Consider the following 12,517-nt stretch of genomic DNA (forward strand, 5'->3'; position numbering starts at 1 on the left):
CTTGGTTCTTGCATGCCTTCTTCTTTGTCTTGGGTGTGGGCTTGTTTGGATAAATTTCCACAAAGTATCCTAACTCGCCGCATCCATAGCATCCTCTCTTTCTTTGCTCATTTCTTTGATTGGTGAAAATGATATCTTGAATTTGGATTGGCACACCCTTGACATTGAGCCTTTGGATCATCTTCTCCACCTTGTTGATAAGTTTGATTGATTCTTCATCAAGGTCAGAGGTGGAGGAGGAAGATTGATCATCATCACTTGAATCTTTATCATCATCATCATCATCTTCTTCTTCTTCTTCATCTTCACTTGAGGAGCTTGAGCTTGAACTTATCTCAACTTACTTTCCCTTCATCTTCTTTTTCTCACTACATGTGAGAGTTTTGCCTTTCCTTGATAAAGAGGCTTCTTCTTGACTCATCTTGCGTGACATTTCAAATGCCACTATCTTGTCAATGACTATGGCCGGGGTCATGATGCTCAGGTCCTCCATGTTGTGAAGGATGGTGATAATGCTTGCATATTTCTTTTGTGGTAGCACGGAGATGATCTTCCTCACGATGTCCGCGTCATCTAGCTTTGTTAATCCTATATAATGGAGCTCATTGATAATTAGATTCAAACGAGAATACATATCACGAACAAGCTCGTCATCATTCATTTCAAAGGAATCATAATTTTGTTTAGCTAGACAATGTTTTTGCTCACGGACATTACTTGTGCCGTCATGGAGCTCTTGAAGTTTTAACCAAATTTCATGTGCTGTATTTAAAGTGAACACTTGGTTAAACACATCCATGCTAAAAGATCTAAACAAACAATTTTTAGCTTTAGCATTGAAATGCATTTCTTTCTCTTCACTCTTTGTGAGTTTATCGAGATTCTTAATGGGTTTCATCCCATCACGAGTGACTCTCCAAACACCAAAATCAACCACCTCAAGATGACAAGCCATTCTAGTTTTATAGTAAGGGAAGTTAGTGTCGTCAAAGTGCGGAGGCCTAGAGGTATCCATCCCAACCACTCTAAATAGCGTCGACTCAACGGCGGTTAAGCCAAAGGTCCAAATTGAGCCAACCGGCTCTGATACCACTTGAAGGGGACCGTGACGCCTAAGAGGGGGGATGAATTAGGCAACTTAAAATTCTAACTCTAAACTATGATCTCTTTTTCTAACCTTAGCAAAACATATTCAAAAGATAAACTATCTAAATGTGTAACTACGGTTTTACTAGTGTGTTGCTATCTCTACCGCAAAAGAAGTAATACAATCAATATAAATACAGAAGCTAAATAGCAAGGTAGAGATATGCAAACTCCCATCGATGACTCCGATATTTTTACTAAGGTATCGAGAAGTGCATCAGCTTTCCCCTAGTCCTCGTTGGAGCTTCTCGCAAGGGCCAAGCTCCTGGTCGGGTAACTCCGTGGATAGCCTCGGGCCTTCCCCACGTGCAAGTGGGTCTCCGACGTGCTTTCCAGCAAGCCTCTCCTAGATGCTCCCCGTCGTCTTCACTATCAAGTTTTCAGCCGAACCGGCCACGGGCCTTGTTCCCTTCGGTACACGGTGGCGGCCACACCACAAACGTGGTTGGTGTGATCTCGCAATACTACAAGCCCCTCTAATATATAACAATGGTGCGCGCAAGCACCGGGTACTAAGAGGTATGCAAACCTCACTAAACACTAGACCTAAACCTAGAGCAAGCACATAAGCGGTGGTCTAATCAACCTAAGCACTTCGCAAAAGCACCTACGCTAATCACCTAATGAAACACTAAGCACTATGCATGTGGAGATCACTCAAATGGTGTATCAACACCCTAGATATGTTTCCTCAGCTCCAACCCCTTTAAATGGCCGGTTGGGGGTATATTTATAAGCTCCACTGAGAAAGTAGCCGTTGGGGATGAAATCCCGCTTTACTGCTACTGATCGGACACTGATCACGTCATGACCGAACGCGTCCGGTCGTCCCGACCGTTAGAGCCATGATCAACTGATCGGATGCTGCTAGCGTCCGATCACATGCCACCGGACACGTCCGGTCGCAATTTCGTCGCTTTGGAACCTTCTGTACTTAATCGGACGCTGCAGTTCTACGTCCGATCATTTGCTTCCAGCGTCCGGTCAGTACTTAATATATTGCCAGTGATGATGAACAATACCATCGGTGCGTCCGATCGATTTCAGTACTCAGCGTCCGGTCGCGGCTGCTAACGTCTATTGTTGCCGAGCCTCTTGATCAGAGCGTCCGGTCACTTTCCTCCAGCGTCCGGTCCAGTGTCCGGTCACCTCTGTGAGCTCATTTCTTCGCGATCTTGCGTATGGCTTGGTTCCTATCTTTGTGCTTGGACTTTGCTTGATATCTTGGGTCTTCTCTTGTGCTCCTAGGGTCTTGCTTATGGTGTTGATCATCGGATCATCATGTCGCCTTTGTCCAAGTCACGTCTTACACCCTATTGAACTACAAAACAATCACTTGCAAATTCATTAGTACAACTTGGTTGTGTTGGTCATCAAACACCGAAATCCAAAGTAAATGGGCCTAGAGTCCATTTTCCTTACAGAATTAAAATACAATCATGATAGTTTGATGTAAATATACTATAACTTTTATTTTTAAACTATCTATGTGCTGCAACGGTAAAATATCGAGTTTCATTGCTTTCTTTGAGAACCCATAAAAATATACTCCCTCCGTTTAGCTACAAGCCTGAAATTACGGTTCATCCGTATGAGATATTTTCCTTTTACCAACCACGACGGAGTCCATAGTGGAAATAAGATCAAGCGATTCGTTGTGCAAAAGGCAATGACTTACATGAATTTCATAGCGCTCACACTTCCATAGTCTCCAATCCTTCTTCCGTGGCGACAACAGTACACACCACCCCGAGTCATATAGAAGCGCCTCCACGAGCGTCCTCCTTGCAAAAACGTCATTCCAGGAGCACGAACACCCTGAGTCCGCTAACTCGCCGTCACGGGTAGGGATGGCAATGGGTCGGGTGAGATGCGGGTGGAGCAAAAACCCGTCCGCAATAAGACCTGCAACAGGCAGCTGCATCCACATGTGATGAGACCCGTGGGTAAGAAATTACACCCGCACCCGCGGGTCACCCGTTGGATTTTGGGCGCCCATCGGGTCTGCCACAATAGAACAATAATACATTATTATGAATTTGGAAAGTAACAATTTAGTATATATAAATCTGTGAAACCACGTTGCTTAGTCACAAATCACAACTCAAAAGTTCATATTTTGCATCACAAACCATTACACATCCACCGCTACACGACTTGGCATGCTGTATCACTACACAAACAAAAAGAAAACGTTAAGAAAACAGATCAGCACCCACATCTGTTGAAGAGCCGAACACAACTCAAAAGTTCATATTTTACATCACAAATCATTACTACTACCTCCACCGCTCCACGACTTGACATGTTGTATCACTGCACAAACAAAAAGAAAAAGTAAAGAAAACAGATCAGTACCCACTGTTGAAGAGCCGAACGGGGTGAGTTGCTGGCCCAAACTGTCTTTGGCGTTGTTCGCTGGTCTCACAAAACCAGACCAGCCGGCTTGTTGCTCTCACGAAATACTGTTTATCAATCTGCCGCTACAGTATTTCTCTCTCACAAAATCAGCCAGTTTCAGACCAGTGAATGGGGTCTTTATTTGTTTGCAGCCCTCCTGTTTTATATATAGACAGCTAGAAATCCTAATCAAATATATCTCTCCTATCTTAAATCTAAATAGGAATTCTAATCCAAATAGAGATGTATCTGTAGCTTCTACCTTTCTTATGGTAATATTAAACAAGAATTCTTTGGTTTTAGTTTTTTTGTTTTTTATTTCACCTTCACGTTCCTATTTCTACCCGGACTACGTTCGGCTTTTTCCTCGCTAGATTGTTTTTGTCTGATGTTTTTTAAGATTTTTCTTCTTCCGTAGTTTTTTTCAATGTTTTTTCTTTTTGGCTTTTCTTCTTCTATAGTTTTTGTCCGTTGTTTTTTTCCCTCTTTTTTTTCTTTTGTTTTTTTTTCTCGGACTTCGATCTTTTTCTTTTGTCTCGGTAGATTGTTTTGTTTGTTTTGTCTAAAGTTTTTGCTCTTTTTGTCTGAAGTTTAGAAGTTAGATTAAACTCATTGGGAAAGAAAAATAGGAAAATAAATAGCACCGCAGATGCACTCCTATTTGAACTCGTTGATAGTAATTAACTATGTATCTAGATCCTAAAAAGTAGTAGAATGAGGTGATGGACGAACATATGAGCATGGCTTATGAGTCCGGGTCACATACACGACCCAATACATTTTCGAATTGGACATTGTATCGTGCTAGACAAGAGCTATTATAACTCGTATGAGCACGGATATATATAAGTCCGGATGGAAGAAACTCTTCATTTTCTGGTAATTATAGGGAGATGAACCAAAAAATAGATGAACAAAAAAAATAGGCTGAAATTTTGCCTCTTTATTAGTAGGTATAGATATAGATATAGATTTATTGCATGAACTGAGTTAACAGTGCATGGTCACACATCTCCTTATGAACCTTGAATTGAGCACAGGCCACAGGGACAACGCATGCGCGTTTCTGCTGTACTAGGATAGAGTAACAGGCAAATGAACAGCAGTTTTATGCTGTCACAACTCACAATTGCTACCGTTGCATATCTGGTAAATAAGTAGTTCAGAGATCTTTTGCAGTTAAGATCGCTCATACACTTGAGACAAATTTGCAGGTCCTCGACTCATTTCATATCTGTTTTTCCCCTTTTTTTTGTTCAGACTTAATTTACTGAGTGTAAAAGCGCGAAGAAGAAAATAGGCCTGAATGACAAACCCTAACCTAAAAGTGCTCTACTTGCATTTATATTGACACGTGAGGGTGTACAAGTACAACCGCCTTCGCTTTTGTACCTACTGAGCTAGCCTATGAATCAGTTACAGTACGATCGAGTAGCGTGTCGGTCACTAGGTCCAAGCATGTGCATCTCTCTAGCTACTTACCCGCACGCGTCGCTGCTCTTCGATCTCTGCACCCCCTCCAAGTTCAGAGGCGTTTGCACACCTGCTGCACTGCATTGCATTGCATAGACTGACAGAAGATGGCAACGCTAGCGGTGCTACTCTTGCTCGCCCTGCTCTCCATGACGTTCTCCTCCTCAGCTCAAGGCTATGGCGTCGGGCGCTGGATCAATGCGCACGCCACCTTCTATGGCGGCGCCGACGCTTCCGGCACGATGGGTACGTACCTTGATCAGTTGGCCCCCCGGCGAGCTTCTTTTACCGATCGATGCTGTTGCTGCCTAATGAGCGTGGTTGATCATCAATTGCTGCTGCCTCCAATACCTATAAACTAATAAGGAGCAATGCACAGGTGGCGCGTGCGGGTACGGCGACCTGTACGTACAGCCAGGGCTACGGCACGGCGACGACGGCGCTGTTCAGCGGCGGGCAGAGCTGCGGCGCGTGCTTCGAGCTGCGGTGCGCCGGCGGCGACCGTGGCTCGTGCGCGCCGGGTCCCGGCGGCTCGTCATCATCCGTCGTGGTGACGGCCACCAACCTGTGCCCGCCCAACTACGCGCTCCCCAACGACGCCGGCGGGTGGTGCAACCCGCCGCTGCGGCACTTCGACCTATCGCAGCCGGCGTTCCTCCGCATCGCCACGTACCGCGCGGGCATCGTGCCCGTCGCCTACCGCAGGGTGCCGTGCCGGAGGCGGGGCGGCATCCGGTTCACCGTCAACGGCCACCCCTACTTCAACCTGGTGCTGGTCGCCAACGTGGGCGGCGCCGGCGACGTGCGCCTCGACGGCCAGCCGCTCTCGTTCAGGGTCACCACCAGCGACCGCCGCTCCGTCGTGTCCTACAACGCCGCGCCGGCCGGGTGGGCGTTCGGCCAGACATTCACCGGCGCCCAGTTCCCGTAAACAACAGCCAACAATATTGCTGAAACAAGTTCAGTTTTTGCACGTGTACTGGGTGCGGCTTCACTGAATGTCTGAATCGATCATTCAATGAGATATATACTTACATAAGCATGACTGCGTGGGCTCATCCTTTTGCATTTGTATATAAGATTTTGTACGTTTGGTGTATCCGAAACGAGGCTGCAAATCCGGATTTCTTCGTGTATATCGTAGCTAGCGCTAGCTGGAAGTGTTGAGAACGCGCGCGGAGGAGCAGGAGGGGAGTAAAAGCAAGATCGATCGCGGCAGGGATTTGTTTCCATGCATGGCGATCGCGGCAGTAACTTGGACGCGCTGGATGGTTCAAATCTTAGCCGCATCCAACACACTTACCGCATCAGGAATCCGGGATCCGGCGCACAAGGAGAAGGGATTTACACGGAGCATATCTGAAATTCATGCGCGGCAGATCGCGCCCCGCCGTCAATGCTGAGATACAGCTCAATTGCCCGATCGAGGATATGCATGGCGTCGCCGCCCGCCCGCCCGCTTATATAGCCAAGCGCGTGCGTGCGTGGATGGAAGACGGAGACGGATGAGCGCCGGCGCCGGCTCAGCTAGAGAGATAATATTGATTGAAGATCATCGATCGCGGCGGCGACCATGGTGAGCGGAGAGGCCAGCGGAAAGAAGCGGAAGGCCTCCGCCGCCGAGGACACCACGTCGCCGGCGGCGAGGCGGGAGCCGCGGCGAGGGCTGGGCGTGGCGGAGCTGGAGCGGATCAGGGTGGCGCTCGAGATGGCCGATCGCTGCTACGCCGCCGCGTCGTCCCTGTCGTCGGCGCCTCAGCATCACCCGCCGCCGGCGCTGCCTCTGGTCGTGCATGCGGCCGGCGTGGCAGCGGCGCCGGCACAGAATCAACACGTACGTGCGTCTGCCGATTCCGATGCAGCCCACTCTCTCCCTGTTCTCAGACACTGTCAGAAAATAAAGAAAGTATTTTTAATTTCAGCAGTACAAGAATTTACAGATCGGAAATGGAGCTGTTCATCACCTGCAAATGACAAGAGGGTATTTGGCTCCGTATTACCTCGCCCAGCATTATTACGGCAATGATTCTTTGACCAGGCAAGTATTAGTACTACACAATTTGCATTTTTTTACCCATCATTGTGTTGCTTGAAGACGAGAAAGGCGTATATATATAAGCAAAATATAATGGCCTGTGACTTGCTTTAGACTCGTCACGATCATGCTTGGTTGGTTGTGTGCATCACGCAGCAGGCTGTTTACAACGAACGGCGGCCACACTTCGTCCCATCAGAACCATCATTCGTCTCATCAGAACCATAATCGTCAGGCCGATCAGGTTCAGAGCGCCGTCACTTCACTTCCTGTCATGGGACAGGCTGCGTCGTCTGAGGTATCTATCTATATATAGTATCTACCAGTACTTCCTCGAACTCTAATCTTTTTTTCTTTTCTACGAACGTCCTTTACCGTATAATGTACGTAGATATAATATATATCTAGATACGTAATAAAAGCTACGTATAACCGACTTATAATTTAAAACATAGATTTTTACTTAACAATGTCCCCATAGGCTATGAATGTTTGGTTGATTTAGTTTACAGTGGCAAGTGTTGTTTACCTGGTCTGACGTGCAGAGCTCATCAACGGCGAGCCAGCGGCAGGGTCCTCGGCGAGCGCATGCCAAGCCTGGCCAGGCGACGCCGCTGGCGCTGCCCCAGGTCGCATTCGTGGACCTCGTCGATTCAGACGACGACACTGCCGGCGGCGACGTCGAGGAGCTGGACTTAGAGCTCAAACTATAGAACGAATTAGATTTGCTGTCAAAATGTTAGGTTGTTGATTATCCAACAATGTGTTCAATTCTTTATTTGCATAGAAGCCGTCAAAATTCATTGTAACTAAGTACACACTTCAAGCGTGCCGTACGCGTACGTAGATTCCCATTGTATAGAGCAGTTTGGTTAAACAGGAATGCCTAGTATAAATAAATAAATAAATTTAATATAAAGTTCATTCTTTAGTGTAATAAAAAACAAAAAGTCGTCTTAATGATGCGTTGACGTAAACTTCGCACAGCGCCTTCCACCCGGCCCCTGCCCGTACTATAAAAGCGCTCCTCCCCCACAATTTTAAAAACCATATAACTGTAATAAAAAATAAAATAAAGGCTCGACGCCTCGACGTCGTCGTCACCTCTCTCGCCGTCCACGAGTCACGGCGGGCGGCGGCGGCGGCCGTCAGCGGCGGACCGGCCCGGCCGCTCACCACCATGCCTGACCCCACCACCAAACCCCCCTCGCCACGGCCCCGCCGCCGCCAGCAGGCTCTGCGGCCTCTGCCTCGGCACCGCGCTCCTCGCGCTCCTCGTCTCCGCGCTCGTCCACGTCGTCGCCCCGCCGCCGCGTCCCGCCCCCGCCTCCGCCTCCGCGCTCTTCTCCGTCTTCATAGACGGAGGCAGCACGGGCACCCGTGCCCACGTCTTCGCCACGGGGCGCGACGGCCGCCCGGATCTGACCCGCTCCACCGTGATGCGCGTCTCCCCGGGCCTCTCGTCCTTCGCCGCCGACCCGGCGCGGGCCGGGGAGTCTCTGAAGCCGCTGATAGATTTCGCGAGGGATGAGATTGGCGGCGCGGGCGGCGCCGCTGGGGAGGCGGAGGTGCGGCTCATGGCCACCGCAGGGCTGCGCCTGCTCGAGGAGCGCGCCCAGGAGGCGATCTTGGCGTCTTGCAGGGACGTACTACGAGCCTCTGGGTTCCGGTTCGAGGACGCGTGGGCCAAGGTGATCCCAGGTACTGCTTTCCTCTTGCCGTTTCTCTGCCACCTGGGGAAGTGATTGTACTTTAGCTCTCATGCTCAGTGGCTGATTGCATTGTGGATACAGAATTGGGTGTTTAAATGAAATGATCAATAATGCAATGAATTGGAAATGCTAACTGATTCCAGGTGTGTATGTAAAGAGAGCGCCAATTGCTGCTGGTTCGTTGTTGCAAACTTGCAATAGATGTGAGCTGATGGATTTGGAAATGACTAACAGAAATATGAATGGCTATGCAGCTCTGGGCATTACTATATGGCATTTCTGTTGGTTGAGTAACAGACCAAAAACTTGAATCAAAACGAAGCATAAAGTTTCATTGGGGGTATGGTGTGTAAAAGTGCCCTTTTGAAATACTTTCAACTTGTTTGCTTACACTTGCTGGTACCTCTTTTACAGGCTCGGATGAAGGTATCTATGCTTGGGTTGCGGCAAATTATGCTCTTGGCAGACTTGGAGGGGATCCTAACAAAACCGTTGGAATAATTGAACTTGGGGGCGCTTCAGCTCAGGTTCAGCGATGAGTGCATACACAGTTTGTGATCCTTTCCTCTGGGATCTTGGATCTTGTTTAAATACAGTTCATGCTAATGAGTCCCATGATAGTGTACTAAAATTCAAAAGGACTCACTTACCTGAAATTATGATTTCTGTAAGATTTATAAATGCCTTCAGTAATATAGGATGGTCAAATTCCACTTATGGTTTCTTGATGTCAATACATATAATAGTTTTTATTTTTCTGGTCATATTCCAAAAATATGTTTTTTTTAACAAAGTAACTGTTGCTGTTTTGTTTCAGCTTACCTTTGTTTCTGATGAAGTACTTCCACCTGAACTGTCATATAATTATACTTTTGGTGAAAGAACATACACTCTCTATACCAACAGCTTTTTAAACTTTGGTCAAGTGAGTTATTTATATCCACTGACTCTTCTACTTTGTATAACCTTGTGAATCCTACAATAGATTAACCGGCTGATGAATCATTTACTTCCGCAGAATGCAGCTCAAGACTCGTTCCATGAAATGCTGAGGTCAAGAGGTATTTGTTTGGATTTAAATTTTCCTTACTCTATCAATATGGTCAGCCTAAACTTTAGCACTATTGAAAGCTTTGTTTCTGAGACCTGTGGCGTCCTGTTCCTGTGTCATTGGGAACATGCACTAGACCTAGGCGACTAGGCGTAACCGCAGTAACTAAGACCTTATGATGTCCCATGGCATTGAGGACACTCCTGGATGCCTCAAAAAACAATGCTTGCAACTATAATTAGGAATTCAGCACCTGATGTACAAGGGAACTAAGTCTCACAAAATATATACTCTGAATGAAGAGTTCATTCACACTGTCACACGACTAGACACTACTTCATGAACACAGTGCCTATAAGTAATTCTTACTACAATTATTTTGGTATGCTATGTAAGTACAAATGTACCTGGACCATAGTTATAGAATAGGATCCATTTTAGCAGTTTGATGAAGTGAGCGCTTGACTGAAAATTTTCTGAAGCAGTTACTCATTCCATTGGTTTATTGTATACTTGGTAACTAAACAGAGTGTAAGATGTGTGGGAAACAGGAAGGGATTAATATGTTGTGTTTTCTACAGTTTCATTATAGTCTATGGAGCTACTAAGTACTAATTACCAAGCGAAGTAGCTCTTCAAGTTCACCACCCGCATTTGCAGGCTCTTCCAAAAATGGTACACTTGCTGATCCTTGTGCTCCCAGAGGATATTCACACAATGAAGAAGTGATGGTGAGGATGAGCGGTGCTTCAAGGTCGACATTAGAGAACCAATATGTTGATAATGGGACTGGAAACTTTACGGAGTGCATATCTTCTTCGCTGCTTTTACTGCAAAAAGGAAAGGGTAAGAAATATATGCAAAACTACAAATCTTTGTTCAGTTGTTCACATACACTGACATAAAAATCACTTGAAGATAGATGTTTTTCACTGATGCACCAAGTCAATACCTTTTGCAAATCTCATGCGCTTCAAATATTTTGCCTAACTGCTTCTGAATTAGTATACCTGAACAAGCTCAATTTAGCATGATGTCTGACAGATTAGTGCCACATGTATCTCATATAAATGCAGAAAAGTGCCAGTATCAACATTGTCACCTGGGATCTACTTTCGTACCTGAGCTGCGTGGATACTTCTTGGCAACTGAAAATTTCTATTTTACTTCAAAGGTCCATTACATGTTTCTTTTCTCCTTTTGCATGTCAACCTTTTCTTCTGACACTTCTAACTCCTGTACATTCTCTGTCAGTTCTTTGGACTTAAGAAGTCTTCATCACTATCTGATTTTATGTTTGCTGGAGAACAATTTTGCAATCAGGATTTGTCCACCCTTAGAAAAAAGTATCCTAATAGGTCAGATGAACATTTTTCACGGTATTGCTTCTCGATGGCATATATTGTGGCTCTACTGCATGACAGTCTTGGTGTACCACTGGATGATAAGAGGCAAGCATATTGAGTACGCCATAGTGAAATTTACTCCCAAGTGATCTCATATGCTCATCTAATTTAATTTTCTCCTGATTAGGATTGAGTATTCAAACCAGGTTGGAGACATTCAGGTTGAATGGGCTCTAGGAGCTTTCATCACACTGATGCAAAATACAAGTTTAAAGCCATTACACACTGCTGCAGAATCAACCCATAGCAATAGACCATTGTTTGCTGTGCTGGGAATGTTTCTTTTATGTGGAGTACTTTTTGTATCAAGATGGAGGAAGCCCAAGACGAAAATCATATACGACTTAGAAAAAGGTCGATACATCATAACACGCATCAGCTGACGCTGAACCTTGTGCAGAAGAACTATATTTATACGACAGGAATAGATGTTGTTGTGTTGTACAACAATGTACGAGTTCAATTCTTTGTGTTTTATCTTAGGTAGCAGAGCTGGGTGGGTGGAGCATGGAAGATAGCGCATTTGTGCGTACTAGAAGAATGTGTAGAACAATTTGTCATGTGTTAATTGAATTATTTTGGTGAATAAATATAGTTGTTTTGTTTCATCTAATGAGCTCGATATGTCTCACACAACAATTTGTCATGTGTTAATTAAATTCTTTTGGTGAATAAGTAAGTATAGTTATTTTTGTTCACGTTATGAGCCTGGAATTTCTCAGATACACATATATGGAGATACTGTAGTTGTAGGCAAAGTTTGTGGTGACTGGTGGAGTTCATGGAATTATGGAAACTAGATTCTTGGTTCATACACTGATACATTCATACCGGGATGCAAATGCAATCATGCAAGCTGGACTGGAAGTTGTTTCCCTTTTGTCTCGGCTTTCCGACGGGTTCATATAAGATTATTATTAAGCTACAACTACTGTGTCAAGATGGCCGAGTTGGTCTAAGGCGCCAGTTTCAGGTACTGGTCCGAAAGGGCATGGGTTCGAATCCCATTCTTGACAGATTATTTTTGTTTTTGTGCTTAACTTCTGTGTTTTGCTCCTAAGTCCTAAGTGAACCTCTGTACTTGGCTACTTTCAGAGTTCCTTGTCTTTTATGCTAAACATCTGTTTTTTGCTCTTTCCCAAATGGACCTTAGTAATTTAAAGTAGAGTTCTTTTTGTTTTTTGTGCTAAACCTCTGTGTTTTCCTTTTCTGAATGAAGCGGAGTTCTAGCCGTTTTCAACACAACAGTAACAAAAATGTAACTAGTAAAACACCGTACTGACCTTTATAGCTT

General features: G+C 45.5%; 1 non-coding gene and 2 pseudogenes across 1 annotated transcript; all 3 read left to right on the forward strand.

The window, feature by feature from the left end:
* Window positions 1-5,126: 5,126 nt before the first annotated feature.
* On the forward strand, window positions 5,127-5,984 carry LOC136497699 (expansin-A21-like; annotated as a pseudogene).
* Window positions 5,985-8,234: 2,250 nt separating this feature from the next.
* On the forward strand, window positions 8,235-11,747 carry LOC136497707 (probable apyrase 6; annotated as a pseudogene).
* Window positions 11,748-12,158: 411 nt separating this feature from the next.
* Window positions 12,159-12,239, forward strand: TRNAL-CAG (transfer RNA leucine (anticodon CAG)). The gene has a single exon. It is a non-coding gene; the product is annotated as a tRNA-Leu (tRNA).
* Window positions 12,240-12,517: the final 278 nt, after the last annotated feature.

Source organism: Miscanthus floridulus, chromosome 1 (genome assembly GCF_019320115.1).
Source record: "Miscanthus floridulus cultivar M001 chromosome 1, ASM1932011v1, whole genome shotgun sequence".
Lineage (NCBI taxonomy): Eukaryota > Viridiplantae > Streptophyta > Magnoliopsida > Poales > Poaceae > Miscanthus > Miscanthus floridulus.